At 48.9% G+C, this 24,611-nt stretch overlaps 1 protein-coding gene across 1 annotated transcript in view; it reads left to right on the forward strand.

Annotated features, from left to right (window-relative positions):
* The window catches only part of MAST1 (microtubule associated serine/threonine kinase 1), a 419,095-nt gene that overhangs the window by 31,143 nt on the left and 363,341 nt on the right, over positions 1-24,611 (forward strand). The gene's annotated exons all lie outside the window — the stretch shown is intronic.

The following is a 24,611-nucleotide window of genomic DNA, read 5'->3' on the forward strand; positions in this document are numbered from 1 at the left end:
GGATAGGCCGATGAATAAAGTCAAGGTGCTCGCGTGTTGTAGGGGTAGACCCACCCTTGAGTCAAAGGTGTCTAATTTATTTATTTTAGAAGTTTTAAATTCACACGAACAAGGACCCAAGGGACACCAGAGGGCTTCTCAACGTTTATAGCCAACTCCAACTGGTATACTATAAATAACAATTCATGGTGAAGTCACACATAATCGTTATGGTAGATAGGGTTTATCAGTGAATCAACCCAAACACAGATTTTAGAGTTTATTTTTGTGCCATGTCTGTGAGCAGCACTTTCCAACATATAAAACAAGTATTCAGGGTCAGGAAATAGCATTCATTCAGTAACATTGGATGAGAACAGCAGAATTTCTAGGAGTGCTTACATTGGTTGAAGACCCTAGCTGGTCTCATGGATGCATGCAAAGAGATCTAAAACTTAGGGGAATGGCCATAGAAAGCCAGAGGCACAGAAGATATTCTAGGAGCTTTGGCTCTGAAGGCATATACACTATTGGAATACTTTGGGCAAAATATTGCCCTTGCGTAATATCATGCCCAAAATATTGACCATCAAAATATCATGAAGGAAAGTATGTGTAGGTAAGAATAAATTTACTATACGTAACTCCACCTATATGCCCACTGACAGTATTGATATCTTTAAAAGAACGGGGATATGGAGTTAAGATTAGTAAATCTGTACTCACCTATGTATGCTTACCTTCACAGTATTTTGGTTCCCAGTACTTGGGTTGCAATATTTTTGTACGATGATCTTTCTGTCCTCAATAGTCTGGCATGTAATCCTGAAGGGGATTGTTTCTGTTGCTTCTAACCGAGTGGGAGCCCTTGCATTTCACAAACTGCACTTCTAAAGTTACTACAGCCAAAAATGGACCCCAAACTGTAACAAATTACTCTAGCTTAGAACTGGAGTAAATCCAGCCCAGCATCACACATGGCCAACAACTGGTACTGCAACACCCTCCTAAGGAAAATATATCTTTAGCTATTTTACGCAATTTATTTTAACCTTATTTCGTATGGGGGTTCTGATTTAGGTTCCTGCCACCATTATTTTGTATGGGAGGGTGTTGCTGTATCAGTGGTTGGCTATGTTGTGCTGGGCTTACTACTGTTTCATTTTTGGTTGTAGTAACGTACACTCATAGGTTTGACTCCTGGACGTATTCTTTTTTGGTAGTAGTAACTTACAGTCATACATTTGGTTCCACACCCGTTTTCAGGGGGTGGAGACATGCAAGTCTACAATTTTGAGTTACTTTACACTCAAACTTTCTGTAAAACCAAAAGTAGTAAAGTTACTCAAAAGCGTAAGTGTAAATTACATGGGTGAATTACTCACAAGTGTAAGTTACCTTTGTGAATTGCCCCAATAGTGGTTATTCTGGAAATCTGGCATCGGTTTGCTCCTCCGGCAATTTTGTTGGGCATCCATGATTTGCCATTCGCCCATGATTCCTTTGCATTTCCCATCTCCACTGTTTGTTACGGGAAACATCCTTGACAACAAAACTTTTACAACGCAGTGTTTTTACAACGCAGGTTTTACAACGAAAACCATTACAACGCATTGCGCTGGGGGGCGCTCTAGGATAGGGAATAGATTTAATTTACTATCCAACACCTTCCCTAGTGTCCACGGGGACTGGAGTTGGAAAAGTAAATTAAACTATTCACTATCCAGCACCCCAAAGCGCTATGCGTTGTAAAGGTTTGCGTTGTAAAAACTGCATTGTAACAGCATGCATGGTAAAAGCATGCGTTGTAACGTCATACATCCGTTTGTTACTCCTGGGTGAGGATAATGCATTTGAGAGGTGAGCCCTAAACTGTTACACTAACCCCCAGGACAATTATTCCACAAGGTGCCCCCTTGAGTATAGAATGTTAGGAGAATAAGATGGGATAGGGAGTTGCTATACCATTGAGATATGGAAATGGAAGGCAAAATAAATAGATGGACTGACAGACAATGGACTATTACACACATTAGACTATTATACACATCTCTGCTGATGCGCCACAATTCTGATATAAAGTAAAGCACACCACATATTCCAGTACAGAAATTCACATACTGCATGCAGCATCCCCACCCTTTTTAGGTCGATGTCTACCTAAGGAATGCATTCTGCCCATTGCTTACCATTGGCTTTGTGTTGTGTTACTCGCATTTGCTTGCTTTCTATTTGCTGACTTTATTTGTTTTAGGCTGGTCAGCTTGAATTCAGCCCTTCCCTTGCCCAAAGTCTATTTACAATGTTCTTCCGCCAGTGTTTGATTTCTGTAAACAGCCCTTTGAATCTTGTTCTTATCTTGTCACATTTGATGTGCATTCAAAGAAAGAAGTCAAATGTGAGGCTCTGTCTTCAGAGAGAGCTTGGTGTTTACTTTTCTTTCTCTGACTGAAAAGTGAGAGGGGTGAGTGATAAATTCCGTTCCGCCATCGGGGTTTACGAAGTTTTGCCCACTAGTTATGGCAAAACTCCGCCAATTGCTGCATGGCAGAGTTTTTTCTTGCATGTGGCTCATCAATGTTAAGTTGGCGAGGGTGAGCAAAAAGTTGCATTCCCTAGAGTGATTTTCGGGTGCTAGAACGGCACAACCGTCCCACTGAGAAAGCTGCTGCTCGAGTCGAAAATCTACTTGAGTTGCACCAAAGAAGCAGCGCCCTTTGATGCGCTGTGTGGTGCTGTTTGCGCTGATTTTGCAGCACAGAACAAGCTCCCAGCATTATAAATCAGCATGAGCTGTGCCACATACCAATTTCCTCCCACGCGTTGAACTTACTTCATAGAATCTCGTGAGTTTTTATGTAACTCAGCGAATTCCGTGGAGTGAAACTCCACGAGATCTGCCCAACCATAGGACTTATTTGACAATCAAGCAAGCTACTGTGGTATGCTGAACGGAAGGATGTATGATGTTATTTTTTATTTATTTTTTAGCACACAACAAAATCTATATGTCTGGAAATTAACTGTGCAGATATTTCAGAATATTTCAGAATTAGGTGGTGGAAACAAATATTTTAGCATGATTAAAAAAATCAATAGAATAGGTGATGACAGATCCAACTCATTATCATTTGTACACTCTACATTTCTATCAGTAACACTGTATGTCTGTGCAAATGTAATGGCAGTGCACTACCACATAATGTGTGCTCCACTTTACTCCACTCCACTCTACTGTGCACCACTCCACTGTACTTCCAACCACTCCAGATTATGCCACTCCACTCTACACCACTCCACACTACGTCACTGAAGTCTGCCCTGCACCACTCCACCTTACGCCACTTCACTCTGCACTTCTCTACTCTACCCCTACTCTATGCCAAAGGACTATACCCTACTCTACACCACTGCACTCTTTGCCACTACACTCTACACCACTCTAGTCTAGGCCACTTCACTCTACTCTGCCCCACTCCACTCTATGCCATTCCACTCTGTGCCACTCTACTCTGCAACACCACACTCTATGCCATTGCACTATTTTGTACCACTTCAATCAATGCCAGAGGACTTTATGACAAGCCACTCTACACCACTCTAATCTACTCTGCAGCACTGCACTCAATGCCATTGCACTTTGCACCACTGAACCCCTTCAGTCTACCATATAACACTCCACTCTGCCCCAGTTCACTCTGCTCTGTAGCAATCTACTTTGCACCACCCCAATATGTGACACTGCAATCTGCGCTGCACTACTCCACGCTACTCTACTTGGCGCCATTCAACTTCATTCTGCACCACTCTACTCTATGTCACTGCACTTTACTCTAACCACTGCACTCTTGGCCTCTGCGCTCCACGCCAATGCACTCTAAAGTAAAAAAGTAAAGTCCACATTTGTAAAGCGCACAATCACCCGTAAGGGTCTCTAGGCGCTGGGGGGCCGTCGGGAAGATTAAGCGAGCTATTGCCCAGAGTCACATGGTGCTGGGCTGACCTGCCGCCGGAGCCGGGGATCGAACCATGGTCCCCAGATTCCAGCGTCAGTCGCCCTGGCCGCGGCGCCACACCTCTTCCACTCACTTTACTCAGAACCAATGCACTCTATACCAACCTACTCTGCACCACTGCACTCTATGCCGCTATACTCTGCAACTCTACACCACTACACCCTATGCCACTGCACTCTGTGTCACTCTACACCATTGTATTCTACATCACTGAATTCTACGCCACTCTATTCTATTCTGCACCGCTATATTGAATGCCACTACTCTCTACGCCACTCTACTCTGCGCCACTCTACATCACTAACCTCTATGCCACTCTACTCCGCGCCACTCTACCGCACTTTACACCAATCCACTTTATGCCACTACACTCCATGTCTCTCTTCTCTACTCTTCACTGCTCTACTCTATGCCAATGTACTCTACCCCACTCTACTATGCACCACTGCACTCTTTGCCACTGCTTTCTGAGCCACTCTAGTCTAGGCCACTCCACTCTACAACACTCCACTTTATGACCCTCTACTCTGTAACACTGCACTCTATCCATGTCTTCAACACCAATGCACTCTGCTCTGTAGCACTCCATGCCAGTGCACTCTACGCCACTACGCTATGCCACTGCGCTCTACCCTGCACCACTCCACTTCTCTCTACTCTGAATCAATCTACTCCATGCCACTGCACTGTGTCACTACACTCTGTGTCACTGCACTCAGCGGCATCAAACTCTATGCTGCTCCACTCTACTTTACTTTGACTCATTCTACTCTACACTGCTGCGATGTACGCCACTCTACACTTTAAACAAGTGCACTCTCTGCCAGTGCACTCTACACCATTTTACTCAAAACTAATGCACTCTATGCAACTGCACTCTATGCTGCTTCACTTTACTTTGCACCATTCTACTCTACACCACTGTACTCAATGCGACTCTTCTCTAATCTACTGTAATCTGCACCACTTAAATCAGAACCAATGAACTCTATGCCAATGCACTCTATGCAGTTACTCTGCACCACTGCACTCTACGTCACTCTACTCTACATCATTTATTTTTTTTATTTATATAAAGTTTTATATAGCGCAAACATGTTATGCCACTCTACACCATTGCACTCTATGTCACACTATTTTACTCTGCACCACTCTACTCTACACCACCGCACTCTATGCCAATGCACTCTACATCACACCACTGCACTCTACAACACTACTCTGAAAGACTGCACTCCCTGCCACTCTACTCTGCACCACTGCACTCTTCTCTGCACCAATCAAATCTACGCCACTGTACTGCACTATTCGTTTAATTCTCATTACGCCACTCTACTCTGCATCACTCCACTCTACGTCACTCTAATGTCCTCTGCACCACTGCATTCTACCCCACGCTACACCTCTGCACTCTAGCCTGCACCACTCAACTCTATGCCACTTAATTTTACTCTGAAACAAACTACTCTACGCCACTCTACTCCACCCTGTGATACTGCACTCTACGCAAATGCACTCTATGCTGCAGGACTCCACTCTATGCCTCTCTACTCTACAACACTTTCCAGCACTCTACATCACTGCACTCTATGCCAGTGCTCTCTGCATCACTTTACTCAAAACCAATGCACTCTATGCCAATCTACTCTGTACTTTCCGCACTTCACTCTAGACCACTCTACAACACTCCACTGTACGAAACTCCACTCCACAATACTCCACTCTATTATGCTCTACTCCATTAAACTCTACTCCACTTGATGCCACTCTATGACATTTTCCCCACTCTGACGCTCTACACAACTACCTCTATGCCACTCCATGCCAATTTATTCTACTCTATTCTACGACAAAGTATCCCACTCCCCTTCTCCACTCCATGCCACTCTACAGCACTGTACTCTACTTTAGGACAATCCAATCTACAACACTCTACAACACTTTACTTCACTTTATGCCATTCCACTCTACTACTACCTCAGCACCTCCACTCTATGCCACTTCACCATACTCAACTCTGACACTCTACTCCTTTCTACATCACTCATTTCTACGACACTCAACTCCATGCTACACCCATCTGCTTTACAACACTCTACTCCCTCCACAACACTACGCCACTCAACTCCAGGCTACTCCATGCTATTCCATAACACTGCACTCCACGCCCCTCTCTCTCCTTTACGCCACGCCTTGCTGAACATTAGCCACGCCAGTTTACAACACGCCTAAAACATATTGATAAAGCCAATAGCTCAAGCATAGGCGAGACCTATTGGCTTTGTCAATGCTTGTTAATGCGGATTTCAAAATTAAAGGGTGTCCTCTAACCTTGGCGGGCCCCTGCTGGTCCAATGTTGGGACCCACACACAGCTCTGCCATTGCAGCCCCCTCTTGATCTGCTCCCCCCCCCCTTCCTGTTCTGTCCCATGAGTGACATTCTGGCCTATACCTCTGCCCGAATGGTGTGAACCTTGGCCTGCACCTCCCCTGCTATTCGTGTGTTGGGCCCACAAACAGCTCCGTCGGTGTATCTCATCCCTCCTTATCCAGGCTCGCGGACGACGGTTGGTCTCGCGCCTCAACCCTGACCCCCTGCAGTCCGTCGCTCATTCCAACGGAATGACCCACATTGCTTCACAGATGCACATCCGGCAACTCTGCCGCCCTCCCGTGACCCTCGCCACTCCGCTCTGGGGGGATTTGATTTACTTTGCAGTAGAAGATTGAAAGAAAATGTGTCAGCAGTAGCTCTACGGGCTCCGCTAATCCCGACATGAGCCCGGGGAGCAGATCTGCGGCTTGACAGGGCTCGAGACACTCACAGCTGCACGGCGGGGGCTGCAGACCGCGGGCTCGAGACCCTCACAGCTGCACGGGGGCTGCAGACAGCGCGCGCCGGGGCATTCACGCGTAGAAGCTGGGAGGGACCGTGATGCCGATGTGCTGCAGGCTGCACTGCGCTTTCATGGCTGAAGCCGAGGAGCTGTACCCGGGCATTCAGGGTCTGAAGAGTGGCATGCTTTCCGGCGCCATGAATAGCTGCAGATTGCTCTAAGCACTCGCCGACGGTCTGAATTGTGTTTTGAGGAGCTGCAGGCTGCCGTAAACGCTCACTGAAGAGGTGACGCGTTTGAGGAGCTATAGGCTGCCCTGAGCACTCACTGAAGATATAACTTGCGTTTTGAGAAGCTGTAGGCCACCCTGGGCACTCACTGAAGATGTAACTTGCGTTTTGAGAAGCTGTAGGCCACCCTAAGCCCTCACTGAAGATGTAACTTGCGTTTTGAGGAACTGTAGGCCGCCCTAAGCCCTCACTGAAGATGTAACTTGCGTTTTGAGGAGCTGTAGGCCGCCCTAAGCCCTCACTGAAGATATAACTTGCGTTTTGAGGAACTGTAGGCCGCCCTAAGCCCTCACTGAAGATATAACTTGCGTTTTGAGGAGCTGTAGGCCGCCCTAAGCCCTCACTGAAGATGTAACTTGCGTTTTGAGGAGCTGTAGGCCGCCCTAAGCCCTCACTGAAGATATAACTTGCGTTTTGAGGAACTGTAGGCCGCCCTAAGCCCTCACTGAAGATATAACTTGCGTTTTGAGGAACTGTAGGCCGCCCTAAGCCCTCACTGAAGATGTAACTTGCGTTTTGAGGAGCTGTAGGCCGCCCTAAGCCCTCACTGAAGATATAACTTGCGTTTTGACGAACTGTAGGCCGCCCTAAGCCCTCACTGAAGATGTAATTTGCGTTTTGAGGAGCTGTAGGCCGCCCTAAGCCCTCACTGAAGATATAACTTGCATTTTGAGGAACTGTAGGCCGCCCTAAGCCCTCACTGAAGATGTAACTTGCGTTTTGAGGAACTGTAGGCCGCCCTAAGCCCTCACTGAAGATGTAACTTGCGTTTTGAGGAGCTGTAGGCCGCCCTAAGCCCTCACTGAAGATATAACTTGCGTTTTGAGGAACTGTAGGCCGCCATAAGCCTTCACTGAAGATGTAACTTGCGTTTTGAGGAGCTGTAGGCCGCCCTAAGCCCTCCCTGAAGATATAACTTGCATTTTGAGGAACTGTAGGCCGCCCAAAGCCCTCACTGAAGATGTAATTTGCGTTATGTGGAGCTGTAGGCCGCCCTGGGCACTTACTGAAGATGCAACTTGCCTGTTGAGGAGATGTAGACTGCCCTAAGCCCTCACTAAATATGTAACTTGCGTTTTGAGGAGCTGTAGGCCGCCCTAATCCCTCACTGAAGATAAAACTTGCGTTTTTAGGAGCTGTGTGCTGCCCTGGGCATGCAGCTGGTGAGGAGCTCCGGACTGTCCTGCGCTTCAGCATTCAGATTCGAAGGAACTACAGGCAATCTCATCTCACCTGGATATCTTGTAAAACAAACTTCTTTGAATCAAGACCAGTGGTTGCAATCGAGTGAGCTGCAAGGTGTAAGTCACAGCAGGACAGTGGGACCAAACAAGAGCTGTGAGTACTTTCCTACATCGCTGCCATTTTCCTTTTCCGAGGTGCTTAAGGCCTTTTATCACAGCTGTCCTCAGAACCAAATTTACTATGGCACAGCAAACTGGACACCAAGTATATCCTTTCAGCACCTGGCCCCCAGGTAGGTGGTGAGCAGTACACCGTACACGCATTCTCAGGGGGGTAGTTGTTGGGGGTAAAGTCTCCGAGCTCAACAGTACCGAATGCCGTGCAGTAATCATTGTCTAACCCACTGCTTATCTTTTATATAAGATAAACGACTTCATTATACAAAAATGAAATACCAAAGAAAGAAATATGCCCGTCAAGACAGGGTTCAATGACCGGTTCTACAGCTAAATAGAAAAAAATGACCAGGCTCAGAATCATTTTACAAATGCAGGCTCCCGGCGAAGAGGTAAGCAGACTTCTTTGTCGGTGGCCCGTAGGCCAGTCCTTCAATGCACCATTCATTGGCAGCACACTCCTATATTTTCCCAAATCCACAGAGTTCCAATCGGTGCAAGACTAACCCGAGCATAGTGGCAGAAGAGATACCCCAGCATAGTGACGTAAGAGGTACCCGAGCATAGTGGCAGGTGTGAGGGCAGGGCCCCGCCATTTAGTGCACGTGTGACCCCCCCCCCCCCCCCCCCCAATGTGGCTGAGGAGCTCCGTGCAGACCGCAGCTGCTCGCCGGGCCTCCAAAGGGGAACAGGGCCAGAACAAAACACCTCTCCAAAACGAATGAAAATCCTAGATCCGGTGTCAGTGATTCTCTGCGCTTCTCTGAGGCTCAGGACATCGGATGCTGGGCGCGGTTCTTTAAGAACAGGAAGAAGGCCTGTCCCCTACAGGTTAGAAGAAAGGTATGCTGCTCCCCCACCCCCGTTGAATGACTGTCTGAGGACACTGACACAAACCCCATGCCCCAAGCAGGCATGCTTGGCGGCCCCTGCAGACCACAGAGCCTCGCTCCGAGTCCCAGAACCCTTCCCACAGCTTAGATCCCAGCGTGCATGCATGAATACTGTGTGCTCTTGACACAAACAAATCAACAACTCTAGCTGAGTTACTCAGGGCACGGGCGCTCGTCTATTAAGCCGTCCCATCCTAACACGCCTGCCTTTGTTTTACCATGCTGCTCATCGTTTGATCCATGACATCGATGCTTGAATATAACGGCTGGCCAGCCAGGTAATGGGCAGATCGATAGCTAAGCACTGCAGATGTAAGTATTTGTGGCTTTTCCTTCGCCCCAGAGAAGCAGCCTGGAGGTCACCTTGTTCGAGGCAGCTTCACGTTTTAGGGTACAGCATGAAATACTGCACCCTGAGATGTAACTCGGGTCGATAGCTCTGTAAGTCCACTGCAGCGAAACACAGACAAGAAACATGCAAAATGGACACTCCTGTATGTCAGGACTCCTTCCAGCCTCCGTCCTACCGTCAAAGACGAGGCTGACCCCACCAGCCTCGTCAACTGCACCCACTCCTTGTAAGGCTGCCTCCCACCCTCACCCAGCACCAAGGGTACATCCTCACGTGGGTGTAGCTCTGTGTCTGCACACATCTGTTGTGCCCTCAGTACTAAAACTAACCTTCGAGACGATAAGATTAAGCATTGCAAGTCCATTTGGCTTGTATCCCATCGACTGAAAGATGTCCATTGCCCTGCAGGGCTGGGTATGCTCAGACGTGAGTCCCAGGCTCTCCACACCACTGGAGTCAAGCTATCCAGGCTGAATGAAGGCTGATAGCCAGAAACCGGTCCTTGGATGCTTGATTCCGGTCTGGGAAAGACATGGCTTGGTAGTTCGGACTGGACTGTTCCCATCAGGCACAGGGTCAAGGCTGATTTGCATATAGCCAGTGTCTAACCCAGGGTGGTGTGGAGTGCAAAAAACGATGGATTTAGGCCCAGATCCTTGTACTGGGTTGAATGTATGACATTGTTCTACATTCTGTCCATCAACTGTGTTTTTTGCATTGCCCTGCAGTGCCATTGCCACCCAGTTACCAGCCCGTTTGTTCGAGGGCCTGAAGAATAAAGACCAGTGCTACTCACGGGTCCCGCTCATGATCAGGGCCGGATTTAGGGCAGTGCGACCGGTGCAGCCGCACTGGGCACTGACCTGTGGAGGGGGGACTGAACACATGGGGGGTGCGCTGTGTTTAACAATATCTTATGGTTGAAGAGATGAGGGGCACTTTAGCCCGTTGTAGTGGGAGAATCCGAGGAGTAGGTCATGGGGTGTGGGAGTGCCAAAAATGATGGTTGCACCGGGCCCTACCAAAGCTAAAGCCGGCCCTGCTCATGATAGAAGATGGCCTCCGGCACAGCTTCCGGACCATTTACCTTATTTCTTCAACCATATATTCTTCAAATTTCTAAAACTGATGGACACTCAGAGGGTCTTCAGCCCCAAAAACAAGGAGGCAATTGTTTTTTTTCCTGCTGGAAAATCGACTTCTAGCTAGGATAACATTAGGAAGAAACGACAATAAAGAACAGAGAATTTGTTGTCCATGGTACTGAAAGCCCACTGATTACCATTGACTACCCTGCGGGTGGCCCACACTAGGTGGCGCGCGCCTGCACTTCAGTGGCACCTTTGTTTTCAGTAGTCAGGGAGAAATGACGAGTGAGTAGGGAATAACTGCTCTAAATTCGGCACATATCCCAATTATGAGTTTGGTGATAAATATTGACAGGTCAAACCTGTGATATTTAATGGGGTTATAATGCCCGATTGTTACGGGAGAATGCAGATTTTGGTGCGGTAAGAAAAAACACCTACATGATCCACCAGAACCTCATCATTTAGTGGTATTTATCATACCCAATAAGTTATAACTCAGGTTTTAAAATAAGCGACATCTATTGCACCAACTACCGGGCCACTCAAAATGAGGACCAAAGGGGTTTGTGAAAGTTTACGTTTTTTTTACGTGACGTAGTTTAGCAAAGGTCTAAATATTTGATCATCAGGTAGTTTGTTTTTTCACCTCTTATGCCCAGGCTTAGTTTTCCCCGCACAAAGTGTTTGTTCTACCATGCGATTATTCTGCCCAGAGAAGACCTGAAACTGTTACCCATTGGCACTGGCTATGCAGCCGTTTTCTTCGCCTATGTTGGCCACACGTTTTCGAACTGATCTCAGACGTGTTTAATATTTTCTTGCAAGCGTGTATCGGTATTGAAACTAGGTATGGCGCTTTCTTACGAATTACTGGACATTCACGATGGAAAGGAGCACTAACTTACACTTCTGTACACGATGGGAACTATGGAATGCTCAATACGTATCAGAGTCCCCGATATTAGGACTTGTGATTACTCCAAGTTAGTTGGACGATAAATGAAAGCACTGGGGGGCATATTATCAAGGGGGTTTATCTCCGCTTTTTTGGCTTTAAAAGCCAAGAAAGCGGAGATAAAATTATCTCCCTATTACCTAGCTCTCGCTAACACCAGTTAGCGACAGCTAGTAGGAGATAGCGACCATCTTGGGCCCCACTTTGCATGTCAGTGATATTTATCACTAATGACATGCAAAGTGGGCGTGCCAAGATGTTAGCGACTGGAAACCGTCGCTAACATCGATATCTCCTATTACCAACTTATGGAGATATTCGCGCTAAGCGCGAATATCTCCAAAAGCTAACACCTGCCCTGAGCAGTTCTTAGCCATGTTATCCAATGGGAGGTGGATAACATGGCTAAGAGCATTAGTTCGGTAATGCATGAATATCGCTGACTTTTCAGCGATATTCATTCATTGCGGCCGATTTTTATCGCATTTGCGATAAACCTTGGTAATACCAAGGTTTATTTGCGATAAAAATCGCCGCAGCTCAGCGGTAAATTTTTGTCTCTAACCAAGCAATAGCGATAATTATCGCTATTGCTTGGTAATATGCCCCTGGGATTTTTAACATTTTGGAGATTCGATATATTTCTTTGCAAATAGTGGGAACACGCCCATACTTCCCAGGTGTTCTGCAAGAATTTCACAGGTCCTAAAACAAAGTCATATACAGTGTACATTGCTTTTGTGAGTAATGAATGGGAGAGAATGTATGATTTGTTTTAGATTTGTGGTGTTCCGGTACATGTACGTTGCTTCTTTGTCAAAAAAATACAAAGTGAAAAGCGCAGTAAAATGGAAAAAATTAAAAAGGCAGATATTAGAGCCTGGAATAATGTTCTGGAAGCGCAGAAGGTGGGCACGCTATACTTTTATTTACAAGAACCCCAACTTGGGTTGGCAGACCAATCCTGATGTGTATTTCTTTAGTAATGTACACAATCCTGATTTTGTAGAACATGGTGCCACTCCATAGAGGAACCAGAAGGTGTTTGTTCAGTTGTTGAAAGTCAACGTGGTGTGTCTTATAATGTGCAGGTGCCTTGCTCTGGACGTAAACTTCAACATTGTTCACTCACCGTAGTTACCTTTTTTTCCAGTAGACAATGCGTCCTGGAAACTGTGTCATGACAGAGTATTTGGCTATTATTATCTACTTGGAGATATTTTGGCTTTGGTTTTATGAGCACGGCCTAGGCCCTGCATCTCGTCTTTTTTTCTGCTCTTCATCCTCATCCGTCTCTCCAGCAGTGGCCATTCCCACCCACAGCGTGTGACTCCCGTGTGCCCAATATAGCCAGTGAGCTCCAGTTTCACTGTTCTTCCTAGCCTGATGTGGTTTTATCGCTGAGACCAAACACACTTGAAAATGCGACATTCGACATCCTGTCTGTAAATAATACATTTGTTCAAATATCACTCACTGATCCAGATCAGCTCTATGTCCAGGCTGTCAGAGGAAGGGTGACATTGGTGCTGTTTCTCTTCCATGGGCCGATCAATGACTTTTGAAGGGCAGACATTGGGGCTACAGAATGCATCTTATGCAAGCATCTTTTTATGTGTATCATCCCTTAAGAAATACAACTTGACTTGAAATTTCGTAGGAGCATGCTTGCTCTTGCAAACTGTCTTCCTTCCTTCTTGTACCTACACTGCTTGCCAATCTAGTTTTGTGAGTCTAAAGTAGTAGAAGCCAGTGGTGGGTGTGATATAGTAATCTATGTGATTTCTTATTTCATTCTTCCTTATGCTTCCTTCAGCTAATATCTCTCACCTTCTAGACCCTCTCTCCAACTAGCCGGCTCAAGAAGGCTAGATAGGTAGGTGGACTGAAAGTACCCAGGTAGTCCTCATGGCCATGCGTGCCTATGGACGAACATCTCCACAGATTGATAGGAAAGAGCTACTTCGAAGGCCTGAATGTTCACAAACATAACTTTTTTTGTACGATTTCTCTTGTTTGGGGGCATTGTTCCGGGTGGTCTTAACATCTCTTCTGTACTTAGGAGCTGTTTAGAAATGCAGTGATATCAGAATCCCACCACTTCTGATTCGAACAAATGGAGGTGAATTGAGGACTCCATATATGGAAATGGGAGCTTTGTTCTGACTGTGCCTAGCATTTCTACTTTGTTGCTCTGTTCCCCAAAGTGGCAGGGTAGCGATGACTCGAAGTGAACGTCTGTCTCAACAGTTAACCATTCACAAACAGCATCTTCATCTGTTGGCATCAGGCACTGTGTACACTTATCAATGGGATAACCGGATACAATATATTATCATAATGGCATGTTAATACTGTAAACATTGTACACTAGAGTGTGGTATTCATGTATTAAACCTTAATTGTTGAAGATACTATAGTGTCAATGTGCAATTCTTAAATAAAACTCTATAGCAGGAGTTTTCTTTGAGAGTAAAGGTTTATTTAGCTGAACAACATCCCGAACTGAGTGGCTACAGCATGTCTAACACGTAATCTCTAAGCCCGGGTAAATTTACCCTTCTTCAGCTTCGAAAAGTTACAAACCAGTTGGGTTCTCAAATAAGAAAGACTGTGTACATTCATTGAAAATGCACATTCATTAGAAATTCAATATCTCCTTGTACAGCAGATATCATTATAAAGCATTTACCCACCATGAATTCAGTCTTGAGATGCAGCTACCAAGGCTGGGACAGAAATACTGTGAAAACTCCCGTATCATCCCACACCACCAGAAGCAGAGCTCTGCAAAATACCGTCTATTGATTGTATTTGTCAAATTTTTAAGTTTGTGCTGAGTTTCACTTGATCTAAGCAAAATGGAGTCAGTCGGGATTCATTATCTTTGGATTACACAATCACAATTCCCTTCTTTTGGCTCTTAAATGCCAACATTCACTTACCATTCAGTGTCGTTCAGGATTCTAACCTCCAGTTGGAACTCATACTTCTTTTCAAATTCTACTTCCTGGTCCTCAAACCCCTGCTTATAATGCTCGGAAACTCTACAAGTGCTCCCCCCATTCAGGGACAAAGAACACCAGCTAGGCCATGCACATGTTAAGACAAAAAAACAGAATATCTCGAACTGTGGCCCCTAAAAGTCCCCAAATCGGCTTTGCCCCAAATACCTAGCCTATCTACCAGCTTCTCCCAGAAACCTGGCCTACACATTTTGGTCTCTTCTCATGAAACCTTTAAAACCTAAGGGATGAGGTCCTAAACATTTCTAGTTTTAACAAGAATTAATGTGCAACATTGAGTATTTATGACTTTACACAGCCCTCCTTCTTTACCCTTGGTCAAATCTTAAGCCATTCTGTTCTCATTGATCATGCTGCTCATCGCAGTCATCTCTTCAGTGATATTAGAAAAAGCAGCAGCTATATCATTGGCAAACTTCTCAATCAATTGGGATTGTATCCTTAATTTTACAATATTCAATTTGACCCCGATTGGAGGAATCATCGCTAAAAATATATCAAGTGTATCTTTCCTACATTCCTTCTCTGATGTTAGAAAGTGATATTGCTCAAATGTTTGATATGTTATACATTAAGAGACACCAGGGTTAAATAGCAAGAACCACTCAATTCATTAGGCAATAAAAGTGAGCTTTTCTTCCACAAACATGATACAAATAGTTTCCTCTGCTATTGTGACACATAAAACTCTTAGGCGTCTTGAAAATATGCGTGCAATTGCTCTCACCTACAGTCGTAATTCCCTTGTGAGCTATGCAAAGCATTCATGTTTTTTTACACCAAAGATTTAGGGCTGGTGGTGTCAGTAATGAACCATTATCCCTGGAAACCTATTTATTGTGATATCGTAATACCCCTGCTTGCTTATGCCAGTGGTGTATAGTGTCATTTTCTTAATCTGCTAAGAGTTTCCACTCCTATTTAGATAACCTACATTGCACATCTTTAGGCATTGAATACTTGGTTACTCTTGATTTCACTTTTAATACAGGGCATCAGACCACTTCAGTGTGATAGAAGCTCACATTTTTGCATTTATTTTTTATCACATGATTCAGTCTCTCCACCAGGCATGAGGATTGTGAGTGATATGCACAGTGCAGTCTTTGGGTAATGCCTACAGCCTCACAAATTAGCTTCATGATCTCATTCTGAAAGTGCCCTCCTTGATCACTTTTTAGGTACATTAGTACTCCATACCACAGAATAAGTACTCTGAGTAGCAGCTTTGGACACAGTCATTGAATTACACCCCCACCCACTTCGAGAACATACAAAAGGGCAAATCGGTAGCCCCCAGTAGGAAACAATTCACGAAAAATTAATCTACAGTCTCAAAAACAGTCCATAGGCTAATGGGTAGTGGATGTTCATAGACACAGTTCCTTTCCCTACATTATTTTGCTGACACAGTAATCGAGAGAAACCTTCCAAAATTTTTCATTTGACCACCTTTTCTGAAAATGGGCTGTCATTGCACTCCCTCACTCCTGAGTGGACCTACGGAATAGTTTGGCTATCTCTGCCAGCAAAGTGTTCGACAATGCCACCCTTTCTCCTGAATCCACCCACACACCTTCCCCATTGCATCTGTAACCCCGTTTCACCCATCCGTGCCTCTCCTCCTGTTCTGCCCTTTCATGTACATTCCTCACCTCTTCCGTTGTATGTACAATGTATGCTTCACCACGGAGGGGGACAGTCCAGTTTCTTGCAGAACATCCTCTGGGCAGCACTATTTTTGCTTCCACAAATCTGCCTGCCTCATACCATTCAGTACCTTGCACACCTGACCCTTTACCTTGCTTTCAATGCTTTATCATTAAGTGCCTCCACCTCTGCAGAGATGACTTCGTTTGTTCCTTTATACATCTCAAATATTGCAAGTATTTTACTTCCAATAAACCATTGTTGGGAAATCACAATTTCCGATTCTTTTTGATAAGCTCATGCTCTTCTTTCAAACATAATCAAGTATGCATACCGTCTGTTTTTTTTTTTTTTTTTTTTTTTAAATATATTTTTATTGCAGAGTTATAAACAGCAGGTAAAGGAAACAGCCAGTGCACTTGCGGGCCCCCCCGTCCAATAACAGTTCACGGTTGTACACAGCCATTCAGCCCGCATCCCGGAGGCCGGGCGGCACATCAATTCGCTCTGGAGGAGCACAGCATAGTGTACGTCCCATTGGGACCCCGGCAGAAGGTCGATTTACGTATCTGCGTTTACCCCCCCACCCGCAACAACATTCCCGTCAGCCATCCCCATGGTATCAACGTAGTTGCCCCCATCGGGGCCTGCCCAAGGCTATATGGGCCTTCGTACCAGGCCGTCCCACCCAATCAGGCCTCCCGCCACTCAATACCCCCTGTCCCAGTAATTCCAGGCCCCCACCAGCAACCCTTCAATGGCTTCCGGCCCCCCCCAAACCCCTCTACAACTAATCCCCCCAACGCCCCCCCCCCCTTGGCAACTGCAAAGGTGTGCGCATCGCTCCACCGAATTGGATGGTTCCACTACAGTGCTGAATGACATACTGCTGTGTTCGCCCTGCGGTGTCCAGCGGCTTAGTTCTCGCCGTCCACATCCACAACCAAAGCATCACGCAGAGCCTGTACCACTAACTCCCACGCACGGGCCGCATCCAGAGCCTTCTCATTCCCCAGCTTCACCGCTTGCTTCATCCGGAGCACGCTCTCGCAGTCAGACCATCTCAGCAACTCATTCTTCCATCTACGTAGTGAGGGACCCCCCCTGGCCTTCCAGTGCCACGATATTTCCCTTTGAGCCAATATCAGACCCAGATCTATGAATTTACTGGTCACCTTGGTGTGCTTAGTATGCGGGAACCAGAGCAAGAGGCACGTCGCCATGTCGAAGTCTACCTCCCTGTCAGTCACTTCATTCAGGAGTTCCCCTACCTCAGCCCAATAAGTTCCCAGTTGTGGACACCCCCAAAACAAGTGGTCCATGTCCGCCCCAAGGGACGAGCACCGGGGGCAACAGGCATCCGGCACCCGAAAGTGCCGCTGTAGTTTCTCCGGAGTTAGATAGGCCCTATGGAGCACATAAAAATGAACCTGCTGAAAGCGCGCGTTCCTGGTGCCCTTCCACGTGCGTCGCAGGATATGGCCCCATGCCGTATCCGGTATGGGCCGGCCAATGCTCCCCTCCCATTTAGCTTTGAGCCCATGGAGTGGTTCCAGCCCGTCGTGCAGCATCCTATTATGGAGGCACGTCACAGCTTTGAAGGTACCAGCCGCCATCACCACATATTGGCACGCCATAGTCGTCGCAGGTTCCAGGAGCCCCTCCTTCCAGTGCTTTTGCATGGTAGACACTACAGCCGCGTGTAGCAGGAAGCCCCCTTCAGGTAGTCCGAACTGGTCCCGGAGCACGTCGAACGGTGCCAACGCCCCATCTATATACAAGTCACCCACCACCTGTAGCCCCGCGGCCTCCCACTCCATCAACGGGGACCAATCCCCTCCGTGCGGCAGAGCTGTCAACATCCCAATCGGGATCTCCGGGGCATAAGGCCGCGAGGCCCTCGCCCTCCGGAGGCTCCTCTGCCAGCACAGCCGAAGCGTCCGCTCCTCCATGGTGAGGGCCCGTAATTCGAGCCGTTGCTGCATAATAATGTACGACAGCACATGGCGCCGTATCCCCCGACCCCGGTCCTCCTCCAGCCCCCGGAACACCCTGGCCACGTTCTGCGTAAGGACCTGCAACTGCGCCGCTAAATAATACAGCTCAAGGTCGGGTACGGCCATGCCCCCCTCCAGCTTGGGGCGAAGTAGCGTGCTCAAGGCTATCCTGCGTCGGCCATGCCCCCATAGAAAGCCAATAATCATTGACCGCAGGTCCCTAAACACCCCCTGGGGAATCCAGACAGGTAGCGTTCGGAAATAATAAAGGAAGCGGGGGAGCGCCACCATTTTCAACAATGCTATCCTGCCCAGGACTGTCAGCGGGAGGGTCGACCAGAAAGACAAGCTGCCCCGTAGCGACCGGACACAACGGCCAATGTTACCCTCCAACAGGTCAGCAGCCGAGTGGTAAATGCGGACACCCAAGTAGGTGATGCAAGAGGGTTCCCACGCCACACCCAGGTCGCTACTAGGGGCTGGAGATCCCGCTCTCAGTGGAAACACGCAGGTCTTTGCCCAATTGACCGTAAGGCCTGACAATCGGCCGAACTCGGACAGCAGATCCATCGCTCCAACCAGTGCCCCCGAAGTGTCAGCTAGGTACAGGAGCAGGTCATCCGCATAGAGCGATATGTGATGCCACCGCCCGTCACTCACTATTCCCGCATATCGATCGCCCGACCTCGCATGGACCGCTAAGGGTTCCATCGCCAGGGCAAACAACAGAGGGGAGAGAGAGCACCCCTGTCGTGTTCCCCTGCCAACCGGATACGCGGCAGACACCAAGCCGCCCAATCGAACTCTCGCCGTCGCCGAATTATACAAGACTCTCGTCCACCTCCGAAAGCCATCGCCCATGCCAAACCGCTCCAGCACTCCATCCAAGAAAGGCCATTCCAGACTATCGAAGGCCTTCTCAATATCCACGGACAGAACCGCCGGCGATCCCTCCCCATCCAAGATGGCGTCCATTATTCCCACCAGGCGGCGGATATTCATCGCCGTGCTCCTTGTGGGTATAAACCCGGCCTGATCCCTGTGCACCAGGCCCGTCATGTGCGGGGCCAGTCTAGTAGCTAGGATGCGACTCAGGATCTTATAGTCCACCGTCAGCATGGACAGCGGGCGATAAGACCTCACGTCCGTGGCATCCCGGCCAGGCTTGAGGAGTGGCACTATCAAGGCCTCCCGCATGGAGGCAGGCAATGCCCCCTTCTCGAAGGCCTCCGCGTACACCACCAGTAGCCTGGGCGCCAGAGCGTCTACATATTGCTGGTAGAACTCGATTGGGAGTCCGTCCACCCCGGGCGTCTTGTTACGGGCCATATGTTTGATAGCCACTCGAATTTCCGTTAGCGTGATCGGGCTACCCAGGTCCCCCGCGTCGTCGGCGCCCAAGACCGGGAGCGGCCTCTCCCCCAGGTATTCCACGATGCCCTGAACCCCCACTCCCAGCTGACTCCGGTACAATTCCTCATAGTAACCCCGAAAGCGGTCCAATACAGCTGCCTGAGAGTACACCATCCCTCCCTGCGCGTCAATAATGCTGAGGACCGGGCAACCCCTAAGTTCCGGGTTAGCTAATCTGGCCAAGAGGGTACCCACCTTGTCCCTCTCTGCGTGTGCCCTGACAATGTACTGCCTATAATCATAGCAGCGCAAACGTTCCGTCTCCGCGGCTACCGCTTCCTTCGCTTCCAATAACTGGGCCCGTATACCCGGCCTAGTTGGCCTGCGGCGCTCCAGGTCCCTCAAAGTGTCTTCCGCTTTCATTAAATCATTCAGCACAGACATTCGAGCATTCGAGAACCTGCCCAAGCACACCCCTCTCACCACCACTTTCAGTGCATCCCATTCAACAGACCTGCTCGTCGCTGTTCCTTCATTCACACCGAAATAACTGTCAATGCCCTGCCGGACCGCATCGGCGAACACAGAATCCTCTAGCGTCTCCGGCCGAAGCCGCCATGTTGGTATTACGGAGCGCTCCCTCTGCCATTGAAAATGGACCAACAGGGGGTTATGATCGGATATCGTCCTAGCAAGGTACTCAGCATGGGTAATCAATGGGGCAAGGGAGCTCCCGCAGAGCACCAAATCAATCCTGACATGTAAATCATGTAGAGCGGAATAAAAGGAGTAATCCCTGGTTCCCCTGTGCCTCTCCCTCCAGACATCTAGCAACCCCCACCGGTCTTGCCAGTCCTTCCTGTGCGCGGCCAGCCTGCGCACAGGAGAGTCTACTAAGGGGGGATGGGACCTATCCAGAGCCACATCCGTAATCGAATTGAAGTCCCCCCCTAGCACTATCGGACCCGCCAGGAAAGAGGCCAAGGACCCCGAGAGGTTATCAAAGTATCGGCCTTGGTCCGTGTTCGGTGCATAAACACAACATAAAACCACATCCTGTCCGTATAATCTCCCCTCCACCGCTACAAACCTGCCATCCGGATCCATTACCTGATTCAACACCTGAAAGGGTATCCCCGCCCTCACCCAGATCAAGACCCCCCTGGCATACGCTGAATAAGTGGTGCCAAAAACCTGGCCCCGCCATCGTTTCTGCAAGGCAGCGCACTCTTTTTTGGTGAGGTGAGTCTCCTGGAGCATAGCTATCTGAACCCCCCTGCGTACCAGGTATGCATGTACTTTGTGACGTTTCACCATAGTCCGCAGCCCCCGGACATTCCACGTTAGGCATTTCAAATTAGGTAATGTCCCCATACCAAGTCCGTACAATCCGAATTAAACTCCAACGGTCCATGACCCCCCCAATGCAGTTGCCCCCCCCCAAACAACCCCAAAACTGAAACACACCCCAAACCCCACTCCCCAGGACAGAGCACACGAACCCAATGGCCGCCCCCATCCAAACCTTGATCCAACTTCTCGCACACTTATCCTGTGGTCTCCACCACAGTCGACCTTAAGGGCCTAGGGGGGGTGAGTCGCCGCCGACCCCAGCTAGCGGAGCCCGCGTCCCGCCCTTCATCCCCTCCAATACACTCAGCTCCCCCACCCGGCGACCCGCCCTCCAGCAACAGGATATCACCCTACCATGAAGTCCCGATCTAGGCCAAAGTCTATCTTAGCCGCAGAAAATTTCATCCGAGGTCTGTGGGGTCACTGTCGGCCCCTTCTGGCTCTCTGCTTCCGAAAGATCCTCTCCTGTTCTGCTGCCTTCTCCTCCCGAGTCCGTTCCGGCCCTTTCACTGTTCTGTTGTGACCCTGTAATGGCCGCCGTCGCCGCGAGTGCATCCCTCTTCTCCGCCGCCATTTGAGCCTCCCGCTTCTCCCGCTGGCGCCTGTTACGGGACCTGATTCGTTGTGACTGCCGCACCCGGGTCTGCTTGGGTTGGTCTCGCCTACTTTGGTGCGGTCTGTCCGTCCCTGCTCTGTACGACTCAAGCCATTGCCAAGCTTCATCCGGAGTCTGGAAAAAGTGTGTGGTGCCATCCATGATAATCCGCAGCTTGGCCGGGTAAAGCAAGGAGTACTGAATGCCTTCTTCCCTGAGCTCCTTCTTCACAGCAAGGAACGATGCCCTGGCCTTCTGGACCGCCTGCGTATAGTCCGGAAAGATCGTCACTTTGCTGTTCTCCACCCCATAAGGGCCCGACAACCTGGCCCGCTGGATGAGGAGGTCCCGGTCTTTGTAGTGGAGGAGCCGCACCACCATTGGTCGGGGGGGGCGGCCAAGTCCCAGCGGGCGAGCGGGCACCCGGTGAGCCCGCTCCAGAGTGAAAAATGGAGTAAGCCCCTCCGGCGCCACCACAGTGCGGAACCAGTTCTCCATGTAGGCCACCGCATCTTCCCCCTCAATCCGTTCCGGCAGGCCCACGACCCGTACGTTGTTCCGCCTATTGCGGCCTTCGGCATCCTCCGCCCTCCGCTCTAGAGTGTCCAGTCGGGCCAAAATGTCTGTAATCCTGCGCTCCGCGGTCACCACCGAGGGCTTCAGGTCCAGCAACAGTTGGTCATGCTCCTTGACCCGATCCGCCAGCTTTGCGTGGTCCGCGCGTAGCAGCCCCAGGCCCGTGGCCACCTGGGCAATGTCGTTGTGCAACGCCTCCTTGGTGGAGGTGATCGCCTCAAGGATGGCATCCAAGCGCCGGTTCAGCCGCTGTTCCTGGTCAAGCTCCGGGGAGGGACTCTCACTCAGCCGGGCCGATGTCGCCGAGTCCCCCTCACGGCTCCCGGGCATCGGCCCTCCGGTCGCCGCCATGTTAGGGTGCTGCGTCACAGGTCCGGCCACCCGTACTGCGGGCGCTCTCGTGGGTCCGTGCTGATTACCGGGCACCGGGCAATGCAATGCCACCGCCAATGGTCTCAAAAACAATGACCAGTCGGGTGAGCCCCGGTCCGTCACCCCCACTGGACCCGTGGGGGGAGGATGAGTCGTGGGACGGCGGCCGACGAGAACCCCCGATCTCCTGGGTGAGTCGGGCAGCGTCCCCCGGTCTCAGGACGTCGCGCCGCCAATCCCAGTGCTGCGAGCAGCCGGGTGCAGGGTCCTTCTCTGCTTGGCGACAGCCGGACTCAGGGCCGAAGCCCGGGACTGTCCGACCACCTCGCCGCCATTTTCTTCACACCCCGGGCTACACCTCGGCCGCCTCTTCCTCGATCTCCTCGGGGCCAGCAGTCCCCCAGCGATTCACCGATTACGGCCAGCAGTCCCCTCACCCTTCAGAGGGCAGGAACGTCGTCTCCGGGTCGCCTAGGGTCCCGAAAAACAGGAGAATTAGCGGGATTCCGCGCGGAGCAGCGAGCTCACGCCGCCATCCCGATCGGCGTCCAAGCCACGCCCCCATGCATACCGTCTGTTATCAACATAGTGTTTTGTCAGGAGACGGTTGTGCCTCCCCTAACTTGCCTTTCCTATTAGGCTTACCCATGACCTCTGGTGGGGGCACCCACTGCTCATACACTTGGAGGGGAACTGTGTCTCCTAAAACATGTCTGCACTCACAACCTCTATGGGAGAAACCTGGCACAGTTAACTTATCTTCTCTGCCCGTAAGATTAACTGGATAAGGGTATAATTCTCAATCATACATACCTGTAACCTCCAATTAACTTTCACACCTGAAAGGAAGGGCCTTCCCCTTTTGCAGACTCACTCATACACTTTTCCTTCACCAGTCTGCCCTTCCATTCCGTGGTGAAGGAAAAGGGGAATAAAAACCTGGCACGCCGTTCACCTCTCACCGGCCACCTAGCTGCAGAGTATCTATTACGTCCTTCCTTGGTTACCTTTACTCCTCCCCTCCCCACACCCAAGCCTTTTGTCCCTCTCAAAGAACTACTGGGCCTATGCATGTGCCACTTACCAAAGCAGCCAACTAAGGGCCAGGAACAGAGGTTGGAATTTATAGGGCGGTATACCTCTACTTGGCATGGCTGCTGCGGATCCTACATTCCAACGATACCTGTACACGGATCGCCTACGTTTCTCCTTCAAATGTGCAACTTCAATTTTTGTAATCATAACTCTGTAGCAAGATTGTTCTTTGAGAGCGAAGGTTTATTCAGCTGAACAACATCACAATTGAGTGGCTACAGCACGTCTAAGCAAGGGTTGATATACCCTTCTCCACCATAGAAAAATGACCTCCTGTTGGGTTCTCTAGCAAGAAACACAACGTACAGTCATTAAAATGCAACATCTCTCTATACAGCACATGACATTTATAGGCATTCTACCCTGAGATACAACTGCCAAGGTTGAGGCAGAAACACTGGGGTACACTCCCTTATCATCACACACCACCAGAAGCTGAGCTCGGCAAAATGCCGTCTATTGATTCTATTTGCTAAATCTTAAGGTTTTGCGTCTGCTCATTATTGTGTTATTGCAGGTCTATGTTAAATGTTGCAGATTTGGCAGGTGTTCGGTCAATATTAATTTGGTTAAATTGCTTTATAGTGCATTATTTCTCTGCTAACATGGTTTTGTCACATTAATTATAGGACTTGATTGAGCATTGTATGTTGGATACATGGAATTTTCCACTTAGTCTTGAGAGATAATTTATTTTACAATAACAAAGACTTCGTGGGAAAATGTCACAATATCATCTACGTACCTCTTAACTTCCACCCCGTAGTTTCAGTTACTTTTATTTTGATATAAACTTTTACTTTTAGATTAAGGTATCTT

Source organism: Lissotriton helveticus, chromosome 1_1 (assembly GCF_964261635.1).
Source record: "Lissotriton helveticus chromosome 1_1, aLisHel1.1, whole genome shotgun sequence".
Classification (NCBI taxonomy): domain Eukaryota; kingdom Metazoa; phylum Chordata; class Amphibia; order Caudata; family Salamandridae; genus Lissotriton; species Lissotriton helveticus.